This window comes from Prunus persica, chromosome G3, assembly GCF_000346465.2.
Source record: "Prunus persica cultivar Lovell chromosome G3, Prunus_persica_NCBIv2, whole genome shotgun sequence".
Lineage (NCBI taxonomy): Eukaryota > Viridiplantae > Streptophyta > Magnoliopsida > Rosales > Rosaceae > Prunus > Prunus persica.
The window spans coordinates 11,693,252-11,710,840 of record NC_034011.1 but is presented as its reverse complement, the minus strand read 5'-3'; the positions used below and the strand labels follow the sequence as shown (position 1 = coordinate 11,710,840).

Here is a 17,589-nt window from a genome sequence, read left to right as displayed (position 1 = left end):
CCAAGTCACTGTCCCATGCAATTGATTCGGGCGAAAGCTAAGCCACCAAGTCCAGAAATTCAATCTCCAAGTCACTGTTACATTTTACAGAAAAACTATTTTACAATCTAGGGAAAAATGAAAAATTGAAAGTACTTTTTTTTGGGTCAGGAAAAACACTGAAAGTTGTTTCATTTGGTCTTAAACTGATTGGAAAAGGTACGATCACGAAATTATTTCCGGACTTCACCGTAAAAACATTTCAAGAACATTAATTTTAGTGGGATTTTTCTTCATTGGAGGGGGAGTTCTGTTCTGAGTGCTTTCTCTGTTGCTGTTCTATCTGTTGGTTAAGGTTTTCTCTTTCGATTTTTGTACTTATTCTGTTATTTTACGTGTTTCATTGACTACTTGTTCGTGTTTATCTCTCTCTCTCTCTCTCTCTCTCTCTCTCTCTCTCTCTCTATATATATATATATATATATATATATTTCAATTTACTCAGCATGTCTATGTTCTTTTCTTTCCATCTAGAATAGATCAAAATCAATTCTGCAAAATTAAGATTCATCTGATTGGACCATAATAACTGTTATTAACCAGGCTGAGAATCAGATTTATAAAAATACACACTTAAGAAAACAAACACAATATAAAATTAAAAAAATTCGATTCTTATTTTATGTTGATCAGATGCATAAGTATCATACACTATGAGTACGTAAACATACATATGCATGAGTTATACATGGATGCATACATCACTATATACATATAGGCACAGGTGTCCGGACACAAACACAAGCACATCCATATGTCAGGGTCTAGACCTGGACAGAGAACCATGTTAAATCCAAGCAACCAGAAAATGTAGAACCAGGTGATGACCAACTAGGAAAAGAATTACCTCCCTAACGAGGCCCCAGTTACATGACAGATTTAAAGGCAAAACCGAAATGCAAAGGGAATGAAGAGATAAAAGTAACAAGACGGGAAAATCTTACTTAAGAAAGCGCGATGCATAAATCCAGTTCCACGTGTGTCGCTGCTAAACACGCTTCTGTAACCAACCAGACCCCTGAAGAATACAACACAAAAGAAGATCAATTTCTATTATTTAAATGGAATGTATCGCCAATGAAACTATAAATCACTAGGCCAGATATAAATCATAAATGGTGATGAAACTAGTTGACTGCATAGATAAAACATGGTTAAAGATTATGCCATGTAACATTAGATGTGCAATAATGGTAAAGAGTCACCACAAAACCAAATGAGTACAATGGACATAGTGATTTTCGTTCTGATGACTATCAATATGGAAAAATGTATGAACGGTACAACCTATCAAATGCTAAACAGATAATTATTGTTTATGCGGCAAAATAATATAGGCTCAATGAGGCAGAAAGAAGAATTGACATTAAGAGGGTAAGAGAACCTTGATGGACATGTCAAAGACAATCTACTCCTGTCAACACTTCCTGGAACAGGACCCATGTCAACAATCTCAGCTCGCCAATGAGATAAGGCTTCCATAACTAACCCGACATGCTCTTCATTTACCTGCAACAATAATACATGAGTCTCAATTGTTGAAAGGAACAACACAATTTTCAGATTTGCAATTCCTTACCTCAATAGTAACTTCTTCAATTGGCTCAAGCTTTAGACCATTCTCCGTTTTATACCTGATTCAGTACCAAAAAACAAAAAACTTTGCTCAAGCCGTCAAAATGAGTAATTCAACAAAAGCAAGGATAGAAGAACAATCATACGGTGAATTATATAGTGTTTTAAATCACACTCACATAGCGTGCTATATTGCATAGCGTTCCTAATTTTCTATACACATACACTAATGCACGCACAGTAGATATAACAAAATGAAGTTTAAAATACAGGACCTGCTACTGTATAATCACTGATTTTTTATTCTAAGGATATCAGATAAAGTAAAATTGTAACACAAGACCTTATTTCCAAAGCATATAACAAAACATTGGGAACAAAAATGTTGAAAAGAACTCTTCATTCCACCTTCTTTACCATGTGTTGACTGTTAATCTTTGCTTATGTCTCCTCCATTAGTATCCTCCCAAAGTTCCCCAAGTATTTCACATTTTTGCTGCAAATGTCCTTATAATTTTAACACTCTAAACTGATCACCATTATATTTACAGAACCTCAATATCTTTTTCTTTATGATAAAAAGCCCTGGATTTGGGAAATCCATATATATGTAAACAAAATCACATTTACTTAGCAATAAATCAAAAATCAGTGCCTCACATGACTTTGGGTGGTGAGACAGACAGCTCGAAGCCTTCCTGCCTCATATTCTCAATTAAAATACCTGTTTTACACATCATGAAAACTACACTGAGAATATGTTTAAACGTAATTGACAACTAAATGTAGAGATGCACGTGAAGACAGCCGTGTCAGTAAAATGTCGTATATATATTTGGTTGACAAGTTGTCTCTCGGAAGAAAACAAGAAACTGCGAAAATAATTGTGAACTTAAAGGAACAAACCTAGTTGAAGCTCTCCCCTCCCTTGAACTTCATATGATTCTGATAAGCCTGGAAGAACATTAATGGCGAGATTGGTTTCTGCTTCAGCTGATAGTCGATCACCAATTTTTCCTCCAGTGAGCTGCATATTATAACATCATCAGTATGTCAGATCATGTAGACTGGTCCAAGGGAAACCCATTCTTACAGGTGCAGTCATCAGTTTTTTGCTTACATTTAAGTGGAATGAAAATACATAGAGTGACGGATGACCACGTTAAAAAGGGCGCAACATGTATTGTGACCCCAATAACACTTGTCTAGAGCATGTCTAGGGCGTTTACAGGTTGGTGGAAAAAAAAAAAAAATATTTTTGGACTAATGCCTGGCTTGGGACTGATACAGAGTATTCCTAGCAGGATGTATTATTATGCAAGTTGAATGAAATTCATTACTTAGAACTAAGAAGTTGCTGGACACCTGCCATATTTCTACCCTCCTTATGTCCTATATATTTTCAATTGGACAAGTGAATCAAACCCTACTTTTCATAAAAATTGACAACCCACTTTAATGTCAAATTTAGGAAAACATAGATGACAATAAGAGATTACAATACAAACTTTCACATCTCTACTGTATGTGCTCTTTATCTATATATTTTTCATAGCTTATCCTAGTTCTAAAGCAAGTACTGATTTTCTATTCATACAATAATGATTTGAAACCAAAAAGAAAAATAAAATGAATACATATATCAATTTGACAAGTAAATAGCTAAATGCACATTACGGGCATTAAAAAAATATATAGTATATATATAATGATTGCAAAAAAACCATAACGGAAAAATCATGACTTATGTGGGTACCATCACGACCAGCTAATGGAGAGTCGTTAACACCAAAAGTCATGGAAATAGTTGGGGGATCCAACTCAACGGTGGGTAATACACTCCTAATCTGTCAGATGCAACCATAAGTCAGTTTTCAACAAAATGTACCACTATGACGCGTTATAGAAAGATAAAAACATGTAAATCCTTAGAATGATGCAACATAAGAATTACACATAATAATGTTTTACCATCATCTTAAGACAAAAGTAGATAAAATCATTTAAGTAACTAATTTGAAAGACAAAAGACAAGAGATGTAGACTACCTACATAGACATTCAAATCGCACCCAAGAGAAAGATCAAACAGAGTCAGACATAACATGGTGCAAAAGTTGTACATCCTTGAAAGAAAAGGATCCCATGATCCTGAACAGATATTACATTCGATTGCAAATCCCATCTGTCTATTAAGAGCACGTCTAACTATATTAGTGCCTATAATTGATTTCTTATGTGTATCACTAATCCATAGCACCTCGTCTTAGTAAGTGGTATAAGTTCTCATACACTAGTACCCACAGATATGGATTATTAAACCAATTAAATATAATTATACACTGTGAGGGACATTAAGTAAACGGTAGATTGTTTGTCTCATCTATATACATTTACTTATTCAAAAATAAACGAATGAAAAGTTCACAAACAGTAAATAACAGAGCATGTTGATTATATCGAATTGGGAAGCAACAATAATCTACTCCACTTGGATGGAATGATTTTAAAAAATAAAGATTTAGATTTGACAATAGGCTCAGGTATGGCATGTTTACTTACTTGAAATGGGGGAAGGCAAAAATTGGGGAAGTCAAGAATAGGAGAGAGAAGGAATGGGTAAGAGATCACCCATTCCAAGTAAGTAAACATGCCATTAGTTTTTCCTTCGTGCCTCGATAAGCTAAATTAGTTTAAAACTATAACTAATAGAATATATTGGAGATTTAAATAAGTGGATAAATATATTTGAAATGGCTATATATAATGAATACTTTCAAAAATTTTTATAGAAATACAAATAGTCGGATTTTGTAGTAATGCAATCAAGCAATTTAACTATATAATATTAACTGAATTCCTAGGTTTGAAATAATTCCTCCCAAAGGGACCCTTAGTTCCTCATCATACAGAGAGGATAATAACCTCTACAAAACTCTGGCATTCAACATAATGTGTGTATCTAAAATCCCTCTGACATATATCTAAAATAAACTTGGAACATTTCTTCATGAAAAACTAATAAAGCCCCTACCCATTTCTTCTCTTTGCATCATTATTGAAAATACTCAATTTCATTGACCTATTTAACTTTATAACAAAATATCACAATAAATCAGAAATCCAATTCAACCAAGAAATAACGACAAGTACTTTTATGACATAAGAATTAAAATTTAAAAACTTTTTACACACTTCTGGCATGATTGTTTATAAGTAATGGGAATAATAAGAAAGAGACTAGAATAAACAAGGAATGGGAATCCACTGTCCCCTCCTAGTTGATTTGATTTCTGGTTTTGGGGTATTTGATTAAGGATTTTAAGGTGGGAAAGTGTATTAAATGATTTTTTTATGTGTGAATAAACGCAAGGGAAGTCAGGAATGGCAATCATTCCCTTTCTTCTTATTCCCATTACTTGTAAGTAAACATGCCATTTGTCATAAATTGTCTAACAAGACTAAGTTTCAATTCATATTGTCCTCAATTACAAAAAGAAAAAATCATTTTGTTCTCTATTGGTACCACCCTTAACTGCGCAAGAATGCATTCCCACCCATTACCATAATATCCGCAGTCCTCACTGAACTGCATTACATCAAGCAATCCTACTATGGTGAAAACTTCTCATAACTTTAAAGTAATAAACTTCTACATCACTATATGCGCCAAAACTATTTCAATTGAACAAACAGAACATCAAATGTATGTACAGAGAATATCAAAATATCAAATGCTTTACCACGGTACAAGTAGCCTTAATTTTTATTTGAAAAGTTCAAACTCAAATGTTAAACAAGACACAAAGCACCTACTTATACAACGGCCATCAATAATTTGTTAACACAAACTAGGATCAGTTTAAATAATTATATTAAAAGGGAACCAAAGTGAATGCCTATGACTCTGAAAGAAAGGGACTGAAAAACCTTAGCAAGAGCCCCAGTATCAAGCCTTCTCAAGGTAGGAACGGAAGTACAAGGGATACAAGAAAATATATAGTGAAGTAATTATATATTCAGATTTAAAAAAGAAAATCGGAAAAAAAAAACAATAATGGGAAGATCAGTTGATTAAGTGAGATCAAAGAGAAGAAAATGAAAAGACTTGTGAAGGCCATAGACATAATTTCCACTAACATACCTCTACGTTTGCGACCGTATGGCCAATAGATGGACTTGCCAACCCAGCCATGGATACTATGTCACCAGCTCCAGCACTATCAATTAGGGCCATGTGTGTTCCCTTCTTTTTCATCAGTTTCACAACCTACAAAAAGTAAGCAGTTACCCTGTAAATTAGTACCATTGTCTGTGGAAGAAGAAGAAACAAAAAACTAGTTTAGAAAAAAAAAATTTAATGTAATATTTCAATTTGGTGTTGAGCTTCTTTCATTATGTTAAAAATGATAGCTAATGTTGATATTTTATAGAAAGTCGTTGAAATAAGCTTTTGTTCATTTTTTATTTGCCTCAAGAATGTTATAGTTCTTTTATTTGTGATGATTAATAAAGCTTCCTTAAAAAAAATAAAAAGTAATAACTTCTTCCGAAACAAAATGTTCACAAATATTGGTCTATGTTTGTAACATGTTCATGAGAAGAAAGAGGAAACAAAGAACTTTGTATTATTACGTGTTCAAAAGAATTTTTCAAACTTTACTATTATTTTGTGAGAGACAAGGATGCTTCAGAGGTATATTTTCATCTTAGATACTTAGTCAGAGAAAAACAAAGCTATAAGCCTCAATAATCTAATTAAGAAATTACAAAATGCAGGCTTAGAGCACTAGTAGTCAAATACAGAACATTCTGAGTAAACTAATGCCATTTCATATAATCATCTTATGCATAAACTAACGCCATTTCACATAGACATAGATAAAATAATATATAGGTTGGAACGAGGACATTGATAGTGAACTCTACAAAAACTTGAACATGGTAAAACCTCATTGTGATAAAGAATTAAATATTGTATAGATGCACTACAAGTGGGAAAAATATTTCTTGAGCTCCAACTACAATGAGGAAAATTTACAGCCACAAACCTTCCCTTCTTCAATCTTCTCAACCCCAGAATCTTTGTGACGCAGCCCATGAACTCTGTCACCAACACGAATGCTGCCAGAAGAAACCCGTCCAGTCAATATTCGTCAAAGGTAGAAGTCTCGTTCCATCATGGAAACCTTAGAGCAATGCCAATAAATGCTATTTCAATTTTTCCAACACTATGAACAATAAAAGGAATGAACACAAAAGATAAAAACAAGTTATTTATCCATTAAGTCAAAGACATGGGTTCTGTAGCATAATTATGTGTTTCTTGCATGCGCAATGTATTGCTGGATTATCCATAAAAAGTGCAACTGCGCTCCAGTGTGAATAACTCTATTTCATGCACTAATATTGAAGTCTTCTGCCAATAACTTGTATTTATAGAGCAATAAAGCAACATGAATCCTAAAAAATGAAAAGAATAAATAAAATCATACAAATTCATAAAGAATAAAGCAACAGAAAAATCATACAAATTCAGAATTCACCATAGTTGGGAAGATTTTGGTTTGAACAATATCCTAAATCTACATAATCCCAGGAACGTAATAAAATTTCCAAAATTGAAATCTGAACTTAAATTAGCATGAAAACAAACTTTCCAAAAGCTTTACCGGTGCCTAGCTTTCAAATCCATCCATGAAGGCATTTCCACATCATAAGATTATGAGGAGGATAAAAAAGAAAATCATAATCAGCAATGCACTAATAGCTAGTTTAGAGGATATTGGTTATGGTGCCTAAGACCTTAACAATCAGTTGAAATCTCAAATATTACTTGCAGTCGTCTAATCCTCATTTATAGGATGGTCACATTTCCCATAGAATTTGAAATGTACAAGCGGAATTCTCTAAAGAAACCACTTCATAAATCAAGGAGGAAAGTGCATGAACAGACCAGCCAAAAGCAGAAAAAATAATATGGATTCAACCTACATATTCAGCTCAAAAAAGGGAAGTGGGGTGTGGTGAGGATAAATATACAATTACATTCCTTAACAGTTGAATACCAACCAGCATCTGGAAAGGTGCCTCAAGATTGGCTGTTGGTGGAGGAACATGACTTATAGTTATAATGGCATCAAGCAGCCATGACATATTTCTTGCATCAGCAGGTGGATCTTTGGTGTAAGTGGTGGAAGCCCAACCTTCCTTAGCAGAAGCATACAGCACAGGAAAATCTAGCTGCTCCTCTAAATCAAGAATAGGAAATATTTTGATTCAGATTGTCATCTGACTAATACAAAGTTAAGACAATGGAAATTAAAGTTGGAACATCCAACCCATAACCAATTGGCAATGGGTGAAGAGGCCCATGATGTTATATATTGTGATGCAAGGTTTCAACAATCCAATGTCGGATCCTCACGTGAGGCAGGACTGAGATAAACATTAGGATTAATTATATCAGGTGGTGTAAAACACGTGTGGCAAATTGTGCTGAACACGTGAATGAATTGCTGGCTTTGATATCATGTTAAAATTAGAGTATCCAACTCAAAACCAATTGAAAATGAGCAGAGGCCCAGGATAATATATATTATAGTGCAAGACTTGAAATACCCAAAGTGGGATTTTAAAATCTTAACATTCCCACTAGCGTGTGGCAGGATTTCACCTGACACATAGATAAATTATATTGGTAATATGGAGCATGTGAGACCAGATTGGGCCTGACGTGTGGATGAATTTTCGTAACATATTAAAGTTAGAGCATCCAACCCAAAATCAATGGCTGGAGAGGTCCATGATATTATGTAATGTGGTGCAATGCTTGAAATACCCGATGTGGGATTTTATAATCTCAATATTCTGTTCTTATATTTCCACACCTGAAGCACCAAGATTTGCAAAAAGATCGAATATCAAACTCTCAACTTCATTACACATATCTTCCGAAACTGGATGACCACAATAACCACAATAACCCAAGTAAATGGGAAATACAGCTTAACAGTTATGATCTGAGGGATGGAAGCTGTTCTTTTTCTAAATGAAAATTGTTTCCTTTTTCTTCTGTTTTTTATTTTTATTTTTATAAATGAAAACTGCTTCCTACAAAGCATGGCAAGAGTCAGGGACGGATCCAGGAATTTTCTTTCCGGAGGTCAACGTCTTAAAGGTTAAAAAATTTATATTCAAAATAACAGACCCATAAAAATAAAATGATAATATTATAATTCATAATTAATTGAAAAAATCATATTACAATTGTCCACGGCGAGTTTTCATCTTGCAACTCACTTTCTTTCGAACTACCCACCACATCTCTCGAACTCAAACTACCCACATTATCCGAACTAGAAGTAATTAATGAGAATTTTCTTTTAAAGTATCGTTCTATAATTGTATTTGAAATAACCCCAGTTAAAGCATACAAACTAACAGATACAATCTATTCAAAAAACTCTAATTTATTCAAACTAACCAAAATAAATTCCCAACAACTAATAAAACAAAAAATGCATAAGAATATTCATTAATTATCAAACACAAAAACTAATCCAATTTATCAAGATATAATATAACTAAAGCAAATACAATCTAATTAAAAACATCCTAATTTATTCAAACTAACCAATGAGGATATTGTCTGCTAGGATTAGGGTTTTTTTTTTTTTTTTTTTAAATTTTAAAAATTTTAATTTTTGGCAAAAAGATCTTCATAAACATAGCCAAAATAAGCCAGCGCAACCAACAAAAGGAGAAGCAAGCAACAACCAAATGAAGCATAAAGAAAAGAAACACATGCAAAGCTAGGAGGCAGCCAGAACCAAAAGGCGCCAGAGAAAGCCAGCAAAAACAGCTAAACTATAAAATTAAAAAAAGGGTGGGGTTTGAAAAATGGAAAAAACGAGTGAAAACACATTTAGGGATGGGCTCTGTTTCAGTGTTTTTTTTTTAAATTATTTTATTTTATTTATAACTTGAGCCAAAACTACGTCGTTTTGGCCAAGTTTTAAAAATAATAATAATAATAATAAGTCGAACGACGTCGTTTTGCCGTCGAAGGAGAGAAAAAAAATTGACGCGCGCTGGAGGAGGACAGCAGCAGCAGCAAGACAGACCAGCAGCCCCTTTGGGGACTTTCATCAAACAGGTTGCAGGGGTCATATTTCCACTCTCTAATGGAGGATTCCAGGGGTTGCAGGGGTCACTTGACCACCCTTGCTCCTCTGTGGATCCGTCCCTGGCAAGAGTAAAGTGAAATGGTAAAAGGGGATAATAATAATTAAACAGGATGCCAAATAAAACATAAGACAAATTAAGTTCAGACACACAGCACACAGAAAGAAACATTATGCACAAACAGAATGCTTTCAAGGAAGCAACCCAAAATATCTTAACACAACTCATCTTTTCTTATACAGTTAACATGTGTCTGCTTGCACATATATATGTGTTTACATATCATAAGTTGACTATCATTCTTTTGTTTGTTATCAAACAAAGCATCAGCACTTTGGTTTGACAAACCCGACCAACTCAAACACAACCCAAAGTTTGAATAACTACCTGTGAAAGTATAGTTAATAAGTTGAACAAATACGGAAATAATTTCTTAGCCCAAATTAAAAGTTCAACAGAGTCTGAAGTCTTCAACTGTCCAATCCATTTCTAGGATGAGTTCTAGTACCAAATTGAAGAAGTTACAACATGAGAAGTCACTGACAATTTCCATATACTGTTCTTTGACTTAATCATTTAGTTGTAATAAGAAGATTAGCAATAACCGAAATGCTTTCCAAGTCAATGTTGTTAAATTATAACTAAGCACTTGTATTTGTTTAAATTAAATTAGTTATTGACAATTGTAATGTCATTTTTTTGCTCAACTCACCCGTGAAACAATGATTTGGCGATCAGAAAAACCCAAAGAACCCAATAATAACTTGGACTAACAAAGATAGACCCCTTAGTCTTCCTTGAACAAAGTTAATCTGTAATTCGGCAAGCAGGCCTCCTAACCCATCCAACCTGCTCATGTCCTCCCTTTATCAATGTCCCCACTCTAAAATTATTCATGCAATTATATAACTTCAATTTTGCAAATTAAAGATGCACCCAGTGTGAATAAGTACCTGCAGGACGATCTACTTTGTTTAGAAGAAGAATAGGTCGCAGCCCATATTTTAAGGCTTTCGCAAGTACAAACTTTGTCTGCGCAAGCGGACCTTCCCCAGCATCAACAACTAAAATTGCCCCCTCAACCATACCAACAACCCGCTCAACCTACGAATCCATCCATAAAAAAAGTTAAACAAAAACCAATGAAAACCAATTTCATCCATTAAAGGAAAAAAATTAAAACTTGTTTCCGGCTTCCACTCTCAACTAGAAGTTTAAATGAATGTCTGCCGCAGTCACTTACTTCACCACCAAAATCTGCGTGTCCAGGCGTATCAACCATGTTTAGATCATACTCCTTCCACGGAATTATGTAACCTAAATACAGTTATAAGGTAATTCAATCAAGATTCACCTAATCACAACCAAAATCAACCAAAGTAAAAAACAAAGAGTTGGACAATAAATAAAAAAACTGAATTAAAGAACAAATAAATTTTGAAAAAACAAAGACGTTCCCCGACTTTATTCAATAGTTGCATTCTACATTTCACACCCTATCCATTTTTTAATGTTACATATGGGTACTACACAAAATCTCAACTTTGGCTCTTGTTTTCCATTTTCTCAGCAACCAAACAAGTCCTCGGATCCATCCAAGAAAAATAAAACACGCCCTCAGATTAGATTGCAATTTGCATTGCATTTCTGTAGGAAGTCACTGACCTTTGAGGCGATGGTGATGCCGCGCTCCCGCTCCAGGATGATGGAGTCCATGGCGCGTTCATGGGGGATGTCGGCCCCGCACTGGCGGAGGAGGCGGTCCATGAGCGTGGTCTTGCCGTGGTCAACATGAGCTATTACCGCCACGTTGGGGAGCCGGCTTGGGTTCAGCGCGCTCCTCGGTGAAGTAGCATCGGAGGCCGCAGTGGCTGCCGAGAAGGCGCGTGCGAGTGCTGAGGCGCGTGGGGGCTACAGTTTGGGAGCGATGGATGAAGCTGAGGAAGAGAAAGAGTTGCGGGTGGAGGACCAGAGAGAGCGAAGCACCGGCCTACCATTTCTAAAAACTAAGACGGAAGAAGGGTCATGCTCGTATCGGATACGCCTCCGAGGATACGGCAAACGACGTATCATGGACTTTCCTGTTATGTTGACCATCCGATACGCCTTCGATACGCCATGGACACACGAGCAATACGGTCCGATACGGTCAAGGATATGGCCGAGGTTATTTTGCAAGGATACGGTCTGAGTGAAAGAGGCAGTAACTTTCACAATGGGCTAGTGCCTAGGTCTGTTTCACTAAAAAGCCCACTATAAGAAGCATGAGAACCAAATTGGGTTATTATAAGTAAGCCCAACTCAGATGCCCAAACTTTTTCATAATTCTTTGGGCCCATTATTGACTTAATTATATTCTTTTCTAGGGTATAGTGGTGATTTGCCCTCTGAATTAGTATCTAACTTTCAAATAATCCCCTATCCTTTTTTTTTTAGTGCTGCTAAACGAACCCTAAAACTAACTGAGTACATCATACTATCAAACTATTTATTGAATTACTAATTTACTCTAATATAAAATGGACCAAAAAGGATATATTGAATTGTAAAACAAATACAAGTTTAATAAGTACACCATACTCACCATATTCTACCCTAAACAAACTTATAAAAGTTTTCGTATGGCGGGGTTCCAGTAAAAGGATTTGTCAGTTTGTTTTAGTACAAGGATCTTGTTTCAAGTACCACCCAATGAGCTATATAGATTTTCTCATTGAATTCCGTCATTCAAGATGACTGATGATGAATGAGATGGTGTTCCGAAAGAATCCTTTGAGTTTGACCCCGCGTCTTTGCCCACCAATGTTGATGAAAATCATTGATTTGAAAAAGGATAACACAACCATGAATATTGAACCTAATAGTTTGTCCTGTGAGTTAAAGTGAAGGCAAACCTGTAATGGGCTATGGGAGAGTATGCCCAGCTGAGAAATATTAGAATTATGAAAGAGAAACTTCAATGCACAGATCTCCAAGAAAGGCAAATAGCAACATAGATAAAAATAAACAAATAAAATCTTATTTTATTGTCTTATTGGAAATTAAAATTATGCAGACTTTGATTTCCTTATAACTCAGTTTGTTTCTTGTGTGCATATGCACTAAAACACCGTTGAAAAGAGAAAGATGATGAAGCTTTGAATTGAAGGAGTTAGCAAATCTACTCCCATTGTAGCTCATGAAATTAAAGATTTTGATGCAAACCCAAAATCTAAAAAGAGGGAACGAATTCATGTAAAAAGAGAAACTTGATTTAGGATTGGAATTAGGGTGTTGTGTGATAGATTGTATTAGGGTGTATCAATGGTATTTTTGATAGTTAAATAAGGTGTACTTAGTTAATTTTACATTTTAATTAAAATATTATGGTGTACTCAGTTAATTTTAGGGTTCGTTTAGCAGCACTTTTTTTTATTTATTTATATAAAGAAAATTAAGGATATGAACTTTTTTTTCCTTCCAATTTCTCCCTACCATCTAAATCCTCAACATTTCATTCAATTTTCAGTTAAATCTTTATAAAAAATTATTTTATTGGAAAAAATTTGAAGAAAAAGAGGAACCCCTTCTGGTTTCTTTCTCCCCACAATTCTCTCATGACCACCCCTCCCCCAAAAACCCCAGCCAACAACCACAAACCCAGAAACCTAGAAACCCCTTCTGGTTTTTCTCCCCTCCCCCACAAACCCAGAAACCCCTTCGATTTCTTATCCCCGCTGCACTAGCCCCAAGCCCAAACTCCAGTCCCTACCTACGAACCCCAGCCTTGCTGACCACTCACTCGCCATCCCCCAAACCACTGCCAAATGACGATCCCCATCCCCACGTGGGCCAGTAAAAAGAGAGAGAGTATTTCAATTCTGTTTATTTATTTATTTTTAATGTACATAATGAACATTTTGCCCTCATTTTTAACGGCAAATTAGATGAAATGTTGTGGATTTAGACAGAGGGGGGAAATTGGCGAAAAAAAGAAGTTCATATCCTTAATTTTCTATAAATAAAAAAAAGATAGGGGTAAACCGAAAGTTAGGTACAAGTTCAAGGGGCAAATCACCAATATACCTTATTTTCTAAAATATATGTTATTTTAATCGCTGTATCGGTGCTATATCTGTAATTGTATCCTAGTTTTTGGAGATTTATTTTCTCGGCATACCCGTATCTGTATCTGTGCAACATAGACTGAAAAAAATGGCTGAGTTATGTACATTTGTTGGGGTTTTATGTTGTTGTTTCTAACTGATAGAGATTAAGTAGACCTAGCAAACACGTCATGTTTGTAATGTAGTGTTCGTGTCATTAACGGGTTGACACGACATGACCTGTTAAGTTAATGGATGAAAAATACCTGATACGAACACAACCCATTACAATGCGCTAATGACACGAAACGACCCTGTTTGGTCCAAAATTATTCACGCCAGCCCATTTTTTTGGTCAAAAGCCCATGAACGAAACATTTTGGGCTTTTTTTCTAGGGGAATTAGAAATCAAACCAAGAAGCTAAATTAAGCCCAGGCCTTTTTAATAGATTGTGAATATAGCCCTAGTCTAAAAACATAAAAGAACCATTATTGGCCATTTTTAGAAAAATCTCACTCTACCCAAGGAAAAAGCAAGTTAGCAGATCTTTCTAAAAATAGTTTTCTCTTAAGGAATCCCACGTGACTTTATGACCTTGGAAAAAGTCAAAATTTTCAACTGTCACAGAGGAGGTGATAGGGAGTTAATGAAGGCAGGTCTTACAGGAGGATTTCTCCATTTTTTCTGCAACCAGGGAAAGAAGATCAAATCCCTTTTTTAATATACAGAGAAACTCTGCACCAAAGCATGTGGCCTTTCCAAGAGATAAGCAGACTACGTTTCAAGAGATAAGTAGGGAGCAAAGAGGTTGCTCATCAGGAAAAGCAAACTGACCATCATAGCAGATTATGTTTTTACAAGGAACAAACAGAGAACAAGAAGAATTGGTTTTCTTTCAGAAAAAACAAGGAAAAGACCACCATGGGAACTGACTATTGATGGTTCTTCTCTGCCAAAAAAATAACTTCCCTTTTTTGGGGCATTTAAAAGAAAGATCTTTTGAAAGATATGCCGCCCATTATTTAAAGATTAAAACCCCCACTCCAGCATTTTCTATAAATATGAGAGGAGGTGAACAGATCAAAGGACAACCAAAAAAATCAATCAAGACAAAAACTCTTAAAGTCACAACGGACAAACTCAAAAAGATCAACTGATCTCAAAAGTTTTTAGACACTGAAGCAACCAAAGTTCTTTGATACACAAGAAACAAATCAGCTAGAATTCAAATCTCTTAGTTTAGTTCGGTTCAGAGAAATAGTTTTACAAAGCGAGACTTCTCTCGTTCCAAATTTGGTTCAGCACAAGCCAAGTCAAGCAGAGTCCGGGTTTTTACAAATATGAAAACCTCAACAAATTTATAGAAAACCTTGGTCAAGCAGAACAGGTACCATAGCGCAGCTCCAGCTCAGTGACCATCAATCCAGCCATTTCTGTCCTCTTAAGACTAAAGAGACCTCAATTCTGCCCGTTCAACAAGCCTTCCATGGCTCGAAATAGATTGAAGCCTTGTCAAACTCAAACGTTGGTATTGATTTCCAGCTAAAACTTATCAGTTGAAGGTGTTGACGATCCAATCCAACATAGACATATCTAGTCGAGCCCAGTTCGGAGGCAGCTGTCCAGACAGAAATCAAAGTCCAACGTCCTGTTGTCTTTTTCAGAGTTGGCATTTCTCTTTTGAGTCTTGTGATAGGCAGTTCTGCTTAAACAATTTGTCTTCTTTTTATCTATTCTGGCCAGAACTACCAGTTTTGTACTGTGAAAAATTGTAAAGTCCTTACCAGTCTGAGGCAAGAAAAGAACTTACTTAGGAGATATTCCTCACCCGAATTCACAATTGTTTGTTTAGAATCAATAACTTGGGGCTCAAGTTATCTATTTTTTAAAAGTCCGCTAGGGTTTTAAATTGCTATTACAGTCCCCTTCTATTGAGGGATCTCTCAAATAATTTTATTTGAGGGACACTCTTTAGGGTCCTCTACGAATTTTTTCAACGATCCAAACCATATATTTTTTAAGTCTACATTCATAGATCATCCTTGTAAAAAATTAGACAAATCGGAAACCATTTCGATATCCAATTGTGTCCTACAAAATCAATGAATACGATGCTTAAAGAAGGTACTATATATACAGGGAGCTTTAGTTGAGTGATCTTCCAAATAAGCTTATTTGAAAGACACTCTTGTAGGGCCCACTCCGTATTGTATTTCAATAATCCAAACAGTCTATTTTGTAGATACTCATTCAAAGATCATCTTTACAAAAAAATCACTTGAATATGATATCATTTGACCACTCAATTGAATTATTGAAATTTTAGTACCTTCTTGAAGCACCGTGTTCATCTATTTTTTGCAAGGATGATCTATATATATGTATCACACATTGCGATGCGCAGTCCCTCTCCCAATTTCCAAGACCACTCAAGAATCAATCAAATACTTCCATATCATTCGATCTGTTGTTCTTTGGTCTTGCCAATAATTGGCTCTTTTGTTGTGTTTGCTATTGCTCTTCATTTAAGTTTAAGACAGGTCTGTATGCTATTAAGAGATTTTAGTTTTACACCCCCAAAAAAAAGGCCTCCTTCTCCCACTCTATGTTAACCCCCTTTCAACGCCCTGCCCTATCTAATTGCTCTTAAATTTCATTGTATTCAAATAGCCTCTGTTTGATTTGATGAGTCATTTTATAGTGAGGGCCTTATATATGAGAAAAACTTCCTTAGTACGGGGATGCCAGGGTAAGCATTCCAAATAAGTATCCCCAGCCAGTAATTTCTTGACAGCTGGAAATCACTCTTTAAAAAAAAAAAATTGGTTAGACCAACATTAAGTCCTTTCTCTCCCAATCTACCCCCTACCACAACCACTAGCTTCGGTATCGACATTCGTTCTCTCCTGACTTGTTCCCCAGCTACAACAGCTGGCCTCGGTGGCAACGTTTACACTGCCACCCTTCATCTTCCCTTTGTCCTTCCTTCATCATCGTCAGCATCTCTCCTTATCGAATCTCTCTCTCCACTCCGGCAACAATGTAGGTGACGACCTTGCCAACGTCCAAATTTCATGTGGTTGACGTTATATCTAAAGGCCAACCTCTAGAATTTCTGATGCGAAGAGATAAAGAGCAAGTGAGATGAGAGAGATAGAGAGAGGAGAGAGGATTTCAATTGCAGGAGAAGAGAGAGTGAGATGAGAAACAAAGAGAGAAAGAGCCGGTGAGAGATGAGAGAGAAGAAGAGGGGTTTTGAGTTGCAATGATGAACTCGCAGAGGATGGAGTAGACGTGGCCAAAAAATGATTCTTTTAAAGTGTGGTGACAGTTGTTGATAACTGATTGGTTGGGGATACTTAGTTGGAATCCTTTCAAATTTGTATTTTCAAGTGTTTAATTTTTATGTTTGATTTCAATTTTTTTCCTTCCTCTTTTCTATTTATAAGGGTTTGGTAGGGTGTCTGGTTGTTGAGAAATTGTAGGAAATCAGACCACATGTATGCATACACAACCCTTGGCTCTTTATATTGCAAGTAAAATTATTTGGGATTGTCTGTCTATGTGGAAACGAAGAACAAATTATAGGGGGGGGAGAGAGAGAGAGAAAGAGAGAGAGAGAGAGAGAGAGAGAGAGTGTGTGTGTGTGTGTGTGTGTGTGTGTTAGGCAAAGAAGAAAGGTAAGAAAAAAAGAAAAAGAAAA

At 35.6% G+C, this 17,589-nt stretch overlaps 1 pseudogene; it reads right to left on the bottom strand.

Moving 5' to 3' along the window:
- Nucleotides 618-11,940, bottom strand: LOC18779501 (annotated as a pseudogene).